The 9,716-nt window shown below is 43.5% G+C and overlaps 1 protein-coding gene across 2 annotated transcripts in view; it reads right to left on the reverse strand.

Annotated features, from left to right (window-relative positions):
• The window catches only part of LARP4B (La ribonucleoprotein 4B), a 55,765-nt gene extending 46,300 nt beyond the window's left edge, over window positions 1-9,465 (reverse strand). The window contains exon 1 of one of the 2 annotated variants that reach the window (XM_064389144.1): window positions 9,168-9,465. The gene's annotated coding sequence lies outside the window, so the exon portion shown is untranslated. Of the gene's footprint in view, window positions 1-8,858; window positions 8,882-9,167 lie in introns of those variants that run through there. The other variant, XM_064389229.1, reaches the window with a different exon arrangement.
• Window positions 9,466-9,716: the final 251 nt, after the last annotated feature.

Below are 9,716 nucleotides of genomic sequence, written 5' to 3' on the forward strand. Positions count from 1 at the left end.
AGCTACATTTGGAATACATTTGTTAAATAAGCCTAACCATAGAGGCAGACTAATTCTTCATATAATCTTCTAAAACCAGACAGACAGCCTAAATAATGACTAAGTATATAAACCCCCTTATATTTAAGCCTAACATGGGTTAAGAGAAACTGCAGGATGTGATGGAAGCTGCTTCCTTTGGCAGGATTTTTTTCTTTAATTAATATATTTTAATAACTGATTAGGTTCTCATCAGAGCATAGGCATCATATATTATACTAATGCACTATTCACATTGATTTCTTGTAACATTCCCACCCACCTACAAGGCAACAGCCCATGCTTGCAGTGACCAGTGCAGCAGGATTCTGATCTGCAAACACAAGTCACAGCTGAGGAAATACAAAGAAAAGTCTTGATATTTTCACTAACATGCATAAATTTAACTGCTAAAAATGTTTACTTTCTACACAAATATTAATTCTAGATGTTTTAGGGTGGTCTTTGATAGGCTAATTGCATTTTTGCTGAAAGTCAAAGTTCTCAATAACTTCAGAGGTCTTTATGCCAACAAATTAGCTAGAAGACTGTTCCAGGCTTTTAATGTAATACCAATATTTAATATCAAATCCTGCTCACTGATCCAGAAATTGTAATTTCATGCAAATATTAAATGATGGGGGGAAAAAAATGATGGAAAGCGTCACAAAAGTATGTTTCTAAATTTTCGCACCATCAAATACAAAACCTCACCTAAATCAAGTATGATCCATGTTGCTTGTTTTCGCTAATGTGACATGAGTCAAAAACTGCACACTTCTGTACACACAGAAAGCAGAGAGCAATTGATTAGAAACAGTAAATTGAATTGGTGAGAAAATTCAAGCTTGTTCTGGAGCAAACAGAGCAGGAGCAAATACCTGTTGGCACTAATGACTGAGTTTCACAAAAACTTGCTCATTTCTGTACTATTTTTAAATAGTCATTTACAGAACACTACATAGTAGCTTAAACTCTTGAACTCTTAAAATAGGCCCATATTGCTCTTCCCCATAGCCAACCAAGACTTCATGAAGAGATTAACACGACTATCAAAAAACAGATCTATAATCTACTTCATTCAAACTATTCTTTATTTTGACAGGTATCTCCAGCAGGTAAGTTTACTCTGGCATTCTGGACACCAAGTCTGCCTCATCCTACCATACCTTCTCTCAATACATGCACATATGAGGAATTATTATGCAAAGATAATATCTTGCATAATAATGTATTTTCTTTGTTTCCCTTCCTTCCCCACATAACTGGCCTGCTCTCACTTAACCAATGAGGTGGGGTTTTTTTTGGTGTTTGCTTTTCTCTAAAGTAGCTATTGAAGGGAAGTAGAAGATTAATTTTCCTATTCCTGTGCTGAAGGAAACAACAATTAAGCATGCTTCACTTCAGAGCAGTGAAGTCTGCAGAGACTATTGCACTTTCACTGTTAGAGACAGTTTCAGTCTAAGACAAACTGATTCCTAACTTGGAGTGAAAACTAGAAAGACAGTCAACTTTGCTGGATAACACACCAGCACGTCAGGCTCACTGTGAGCAGACCCATCATTTCATAAATTCTGTTTGTTTAACAAAACAACTGCCAGTTCTACATTATTTTACTAGTTGCTTCAAGTTTTTAAAGCTAAGAGGCAGCAACTGATGGTCTATTTGGCTTTTCCCAGTTCTTCAAAGAAACACTAGATCTTCAAATGCTGTAACACATGAGGTTCCAGAAGGTTTAGCACTTGCTTAGAAGGAACAAGTTAAATGTTGTGCATGAAGAGTATGAGTTTGGCAATGCTGGGAACAACGAACTTCCTTGTTTCAATTACTGAATGTTCCTCCTCACGATTTACCAATACCAGCTCTAAGTTTTCCGCATTCTTCACTACCCTGCTAACCAGAGAGTGGCTGAAGCTCTCGCAGCCTGCCTGTGACTCCAGGCAGGACACTTGGCAAAGGTAGGAAACAACTAACCCAGCTTTGCTGGCCAGGATCTTATGAACATCGTCTTCCTCAGAAAAATTCCGAAGCTGGCAAAAGCAGATGCAGTATTTTATGATGAAAGACAAGACTAAAAACACCACTTGAAGCTATAGGGTTAATATTTAGTGCAGTTCCAAGGGTGAGGTTAGAAGTCTGACCTTCTTTAACAGCTCTTAATAGTCTTATCTTAGAATATTGCTATTACTTGGATTCCATGTTTCAAGTCTGCAATCAGTGTTGCACTTAAGCAAGAGGAGGTCAAAAGCTGCATATGGAATTTCCAGGACCCTTAATATTAATATTAGTACTTTGAATTTTTATTGAAGACACATACACAGCTTCACAACCAATTTGCCAAGTTCTTTATCATGGCATTCTGGGACCATACAATAAACTCCTAACTCAGGGAAGCAGAAATCTAACACCACTGATCTCAAATTCAAATGCACACAGAACTAGAATTCTGGAAAAGATTTGATGGAAACCAAAGGGACAACCATTACAGACCTCCTGGAATATATCTTGCCTCACAACAGGCCTGAGAAAACTAAGAGAGAAGAGGATCTATACCTACATGAAGTTGAAGTGAGAGGCATATATAACAATGTATGATGTTGATAATGCCACAGATAAGCAAAAAGGTACAGTGACAATTTTTGTTCCAACACGAATGTATACAGCAATGCAAAGACTTTCAATAAACAGTCATTGTGCAAAACAAACGGTCTGGGATGAACTCCCCTCAATCTCTGTGATTTTGTTTTGGTTTTTTTTTTTCAGATGACTTGAAAAGCATCCACTGACCTAAAATGTTAGTTTAAGTTTTGAAACATCTTCAGGACCAAATCGAAATTGAAATTTAACTACTTATAGAAGAAGCATGATTTAACTTTAAGGTTTTGCAAGAGAAAAGGAAACGAATGTTTTTTTGCCAATGATTATTTCATTAACCTCTTTGCCAAAAATAGAATTTAACTCCAATAATCCAGTCATTTTAGTATTACTTCCTCTTTTAATAAAGGCTACCATCCTCCATTACAAACTTCACCGAAACCAGAAGCAGCTCTTAGTTTTAAATCACTCTATGAAAGACTATCACCTCCTGGGTGCACATTTGTTCACAGTTAGAGCACCCCACCTTCGCAGAGTATCACTGTAATCAAAACTACTGGTAATTCAGGTTTTGACTCACAGTTAAAGGATGGACTGCCAGTATTTTAGCTTGGATTTAATGACAATAATTCTTCCTTGCAAGTCAAAATAACTGGGCACAGGCCCTTCTAAAAATTCCACTTATTCCTTGAATCCAGTTAGAATACACAATGTTAACTAAGAAAATTACAATCATAAAATACAGACTATAAGCTAAGCTGTAGCATATGTTCATTAAAAAGAGTCCCTTCCCTTCTTGATAGCATAATTTTTTTGACATTTATTATGAAGAATTGGACAAGAAGCTTTAAATTTGAGCAGGGACACAAATCCAAGATCCTGGAGAGATGCCAATGTAGACAATGATATTCTGACCAAATTGTTTGCCTTGCTGCTTTAAACAGCAACACGGTGACCATTTTCTGTCCCTGTAGGGCAGCAACAACATTGAATGGGAATGAAACTCTGAGATAAGACTGCAAATTCTACACATACAGGTAGCTCAGCACTTAAAGTAACTATGCCCCAGTACATTCTTCACTTCTGCTCCAGTTTTTAATTCCTAGAACAAGAACCAGAAACCAGGAGGATACATCCAAACCTTTGAGCATAAACCCTCAGCACTAGGGCATGGAAAAGCAAGCTACTTTGGACATTGGCCTGTTGATTCATCAGTTCCTTGTTTGAACAACAGTCAGAGTCAGACTCTGTTGTGGGGCAACCTGTGACAGCATCACAACCTGTGAAAATACGCATATGGATACCAACAGTGACCGAAAACAAAACCATAAAGCTGCCAAGAGACATCACTGTAAAGCTTTCAAACCTTTTATTAAGTTTCTGCCAAATGAGATTTATGAAATGATGTTTTTCTCAACATAGTTACTATTTAACTAATATTTTGTTTCTTGGGTTTCCCTGTCACATCACTGGCATCCTGTAATTATAAAATACTTTACTTAAAACAGACTGTAGAACATTATCAGTGTTTCTTGGCCGATCTAAACATTTTTAAGAGATTAATAGAAATACTCAGTGTTTTAAGCAAGTTTGCATTTCCACTAACAAGACAGATGGAAGTCTGCCTTACAAATAGTACCAGTAAAGTATTTACCATTGTTGCTCACTTCCAGAAATCAGGAGGGAAGGGCCAATAAGAGAGAATTAACCCATCCAAAGGGAAAATATTGTTTATATACTCGTGAAAAAAAAACACAAGAAACTAAAAGCCTAATACGGTGATACAGTATTTAGATTTTGAAAAAGCCCAGCACTAGCTTTAGATAAAATAACTGTATGTTCTTCACACTGAAAACTCAGTGTATTCCTGAACATATTCCATGTGAAACTCTGATAGCATCTGAAGGTGTAGTTTCCAAAATCTGTGTTGCCAGTGTTTCCTGTTTTCAATAATGAAAGCGATATTGGCATTTTAGAAAAGAATCCCTAACAGATAAAGCAATTGTGCCAATTCATCACAGGCTACCATGGCAGACAGCTGTCTATACACTTCTGTAGGCATCTGTATTTCTATCTATATGTGCAACAGTCCAGAACTCAAAGTTGTGTATACCTGCCTTAGAGACACACACACTGAACTCGATATATCTGTGAATTCCACATGGCCACAGAGGCAATCCAGAATAAACCTTTACTGTAGGATATGCTCTCTGGAACACCAGCTCCTTACATACCAACAGCCTTGTGAGAATAACAACAGAGCTGCTGGAAGTGCAGAGGTGGCAATCCATTCAGCTTATGAACAACTGATTCCTTTTGTATTACATCATTCAACTACCCATTAAGGAGCTGGACTGACAGGATCCAGAATATGCATAGCCCAGCCCTCCCTGGTAAACGAGAGCATTCGAAAAGATTAAGACTCAAAGAAATTGGTGATTCATCAGGGTGTCAAAACAGCGCTTCCCCAATTCCCGGCAATGTTCTAGGCCAAGCAGCTAGCCACGTATTAGTAACCTCTGTCAGACTTCCAATTTTGGAGTTAATTGTTGTTCCTGAAACACATACCCAGACACAAAATACCTGCAGCAGCACACATCACAGAATGAACACGGCCACAGCTACCCTAATCACACATTTATGCTGTATTACAGTCACACCTAATTTGAGCGCTCCAAAGCACCTTTGTTGTCTGCAGGTATTGCTCTGCAGCACTTGCTTCTGAATGGGTATGGAACAGCTACACACACAGATGAGAAAGACCAGTGATTTCATAAATCCTTGGCTCCATCACATCACCAAAATTTAAGCACCACCAGCTGGGAACCAATTAACAGAAATTGTTTCTATCTTGTAATACTTTCATGGAACTTGAGTAGATGAATGGGTAGAACAGAAATTGACTGCTGGTCTGTTTCTAACAAGTGCCTCAAACTTGCTGGTTACAGACACATTTTTATCATTATATACTTAAAGAGAAAATAAATAGATTGTTGGAATAGCAATGGGTCTTCTTCAATTATCTGGTATTTACAGTACAAAAAGGTTTTTTGACCAGGTGAAATATCACTCAGTTTTACATTCAGCGAAGTTGCTTTAGAATGCTATTTTTGTGTTTAACTATTATGATACACTAGCTTGCCTTGAGTTTAGCACAGAGGAGTTAATGCACAGGAAAAGAAAACAGAGCTTTCCCAAAGCTTGAAAATGCAAATACAGTTAGAACTGGTGCCTTTGACAAAGGACATCATCAGCTCAGGGGAAGAGGTTATGTGTGTGTGCGTCTTCTCTTTTTTGAGGGATCGCAAACTTTGGAATAGTGCTAATTTTAAGTTTTGTATCACTTTCCTCTCCCTAATTCAATCAGTGGCTTCTGTGGTGAAATCCACTCGTCTAGACCTTGTGTATGGACTAAAACCCATATAATCCAGAGTATTAATTTCAGCACGTGCATGCCTTGCCTTCAGAACAACATTGCTCAAACACCTTTCCAGGGACTTTACTACAAGAGTAGCTTTTATTCTCATCTTCTACACAGTTCTCCACATATCATTGCCTATTTCAAAACTGCAGGGAGAGGGTTAATTTTCTTCCTTACAACGTCCTGTTTTGTAACATCCTGTCCTTCCTACTCACACCTGTGTGCCCATTCTGAATGCAAATACAGGAGATTTCCAATACTCCTGTTAGCTGAGTAGCACTGACTACATGCAGGAAAAAAAAAATGCAGCCTGAGATTATTTTCTACAGTTATGCCTAAGACTTAGACAAACCTGTTGTCCAAAAATGTCATTTTGCTAGTAAATGCTTAGAGGAACAGAGAACTTTGCAAATCACAGTTATTACACCTTATGGCATGTAACAGTTTCTCACACGTGTGCATACATGCACACACACACAAATCACACTCCCAAAGGCTAATATTCTCCAGACTCCAGAACACATTTCTTTGCTTGCTTCATCTCTTTCTGCCAGCAACAGCCCTCCTGACACTGCATTTGTGAGCTGCCTCCACAGGCACCTTCGCACCTCCAAGGCAAGAGTGCTCTCCTTCAAGATCGATAAGGCTGCGGCCTTTGCAAAACCTGCTCCTTCCAACACAGGCACGGGAAAAGTCAAGTCAAGCGCTTTACCTTCTTATTTGTGTGCCTTACCTGTTAATTTACGAGAAACTGAATGCCTGATGAATATATATAGACACCATGGAATTAAACATTAATAGCGCTGAAGGTCCTAAAAGCCACCTAGTTTTAAAAAAAATCAAACTGATGGAATACATCTACACCTAATTACTGTGTTTTTTGTAACTCCTTTTTTGCTACCTTTAAGCTGTCACTTTAGATTTGTCATGCACTGCGGTCACAAACATGCCTTTTCCGTGTCTAGCATGTGCATTTTGTGAGGTAATGTAATAAATATTTAACAAAGAGTTTATATTACCATGCCAATTAAGCTCTCAACTGATTTAAAGCCAAAGCTGCTGTGAGATATGAGACTTAATAAGGGACGCAGCAACAGATCAGTACAGAACATGTAGATTAGACAAACCTGACTCTATTGACTTTGCATTTCAGTAAATAAACCAAGCATTTAACTTCCCTCTAATCGAAATAAAGCATCACCATCAAAGACTGCCTACATGGTTTCTGTATGTCTCAAAGAAACAAAAACCCCCAAACAAAATCCCCAAGCCCCCATAACTGCCTCCAGTTCCAGATCTTCTGTTTTGCTCTGTAATGAAACATTTCAGATACAGCCCCATATCTAAGCAATACTTATAATAAATACATATCAGTCATTTGTACTTTCTCTGTGTATATTGGCACTACAGCCAGCCATAAAAAGCAACCAAGGCAGCACATACTTGTGCTGACACCTGTAGTCCCTCGCAGTGTTTGTGTATAAATGGGTAAAAAAAACCTGGAAAAAATTACAGGGTAAACAGCTCAATCTAACCCAGAACACTGTGTGCGCTGAAGGACCCGATTACATACAGTTGTTTATTAAGGAACATCCAAGAGATCAAATGTTTTCAATTTTCTGCTTGTAAATTCAGTGTTTGTAATTCATTTAAGCAAAACCTTTGCCACCGTTGGAATAAAGATTATTTTTTCCCCCAAAATGTAAGAGCAATTAAACGTAGAATTGCGGCTTCCATATAAAGAGCATACCCACATGAATGACAACACATCTAGAAGAATAAAATTTTCTGTAGACATTATACATAAAATATTTACTGCTTTTTGTATGCATATTATCAGGCCTCAGCCTAGTTTTCACCTCCCACAAAAAAAAAATTAAAAATATAAAAATATTGTTCTAATAGCTAGAGTGAGTAAGCTGATTAGCTTTATATCTTGAGAACTGACTTGAAGAAATGCTTACAAATCAGCAGGGAGAAGTGAAAGTTCAACTGATAAAAAGTTACCAGACCAGAATCAAAACCCAAGAGTTGTGAAATATCAGCAAGTTGGAAAAAAAAAAAAAAAACACAACATGCTTTGACCTTTGAGAATTCATCCAATCTGTAAAAAACAGATAAGTCTGACATGAAACTTCAACCACAAGACAGACCTTACAATAGCAATCCTTGAGGCAGTACTTAAGATTCCTTCTCCAATTTTACTAAGGATTCAAAGGCCAACAAAACTAGGCCAGAGACAAGACGCAGAATGAGAAGCCAGAATTCCCATGGTTTTACCCCAAGAGTGACTCAAGTTTGAACAGTGGTTTTGAAACCAGCTCTCTCTCTCTCTCTCTGTGGCCACAGGCAAGTCTTAACCACTTCGCCTCAATTCTCTCACCTGAAGAATAAAAATAATTATACTTATCTGCCGCACAGGAATCTCACACAACAAAACACAAGTGCACATCTGTTTAAACTGCGGACAAAGCTACGTAGTAATTTCGAGCACCTGGACAAACTGAAACCGAGAGTGAAAACAACTCCGGCTCCAGCAGCTCCCGAAGGGCCCAACAACAACTCAGTCCCGGGGGCAGCGCAGCGCCCGTGCGCTCCGCGGGGACCGCCCCGCAGCCCGGGCGCACCCCGGCCCGCCGGCGATTCGCCCGCCCGGGTCGCGGCTGGCGCGCAAAGCCCGCGGCGGGCCGGGGCCGGCACCGCCCGCGGCTCCGCGGGCTCCGGCCGCCCATCCGCCCCGGGGGGCTCCGGCCGGGTCCCCCCGCGCTCGCCCCCGTCCCGCGGCTCCCCCGCACGGCCCCGCCGGCGCGGGGGCAAAGCTCACCCGCTGCGCCCGGGGCGGCGAGGCCGCGGGGCGGGAGCGGCCCCGGCGGCTCGCCCGCCCTACCCCCGCCGGCACCGCGGCCCCGAGCCGGGATCCTCCTCCTCCTCCCTCCCGTCTCTCCCCCGGGAACCGCCTCGGGTGGGAAGATGGCGGCTCCGGCCGCCTCCCCGGTGCGAGGGGCCGACGGAGCGGGGGGTGTCGCTCCCCCTTGGGCCCCGCCATGCCCCCGCACCGGGAGACGCGGCTGCGGAACGGCCCCGGCGGGCGCCGCCGCCCGAGGGCGCGGGCCGGGCGGCCCCTCGCACTCACCTGTCACCAACAGCCGCCGCCGCCCTCGGGCCGGGGCTCGGCACGGGGGACGCGGGCGGGCACGGGGCGGGGGGGGGCTCCGCCGGCGCGGGGCCTTTCGCTCCTGTCGGGTTCCCGCGGCCGCCGGGGCCTCTCGCCGCGCCGCCGCCGCCGCCGGGGCCTCGCCGCCGGATGCCGTGAGGAGGAGAGCGGAGCGCGAGGCGGGGCCGAGGGGGCGCGGGCGGCGGCAGCGCCGGGGGCGGGCGGGGCGCGGGGGGGCGGCGGCGGCTCCGGGCCCGAAACGTCTCCGAGCCGAGACTCAACCACCCGCTCGCATGAGAGACCCGCTTCCGGCTCCCGGCGGAAGTCCCGCCCCCGCCGGCGGAAGGGATTGGCCGGCGCCGCTCGGCCGGGCGCCGCCGCGCGCGGATTGGCGGAGCGGGGAAGGGAGGGGGGGAGGGGGGCCCCGGCGCGCGCGCGGCGTGTGACGCGCGGAGCGGCGCGTGAGGCGCCTGACGTCACCCGCCGCGGAGGGGCGCGCGGGGGGCGGGGCCGGCGCCGCCCGCCCTC

This window comes from Passer domesticus, chromosome 1 (genome assembly GCF_036417665.1).
Source record: "Passer domesticus isolate bPasDom1 chromosome 1, bPasDom1.hap1, whole genome shotgun sequence".
NCBI lineage: Eukaryota > Metazoa > Chordata > Aves > Passeriformes > Passeridae > Passer > Passer domesticus.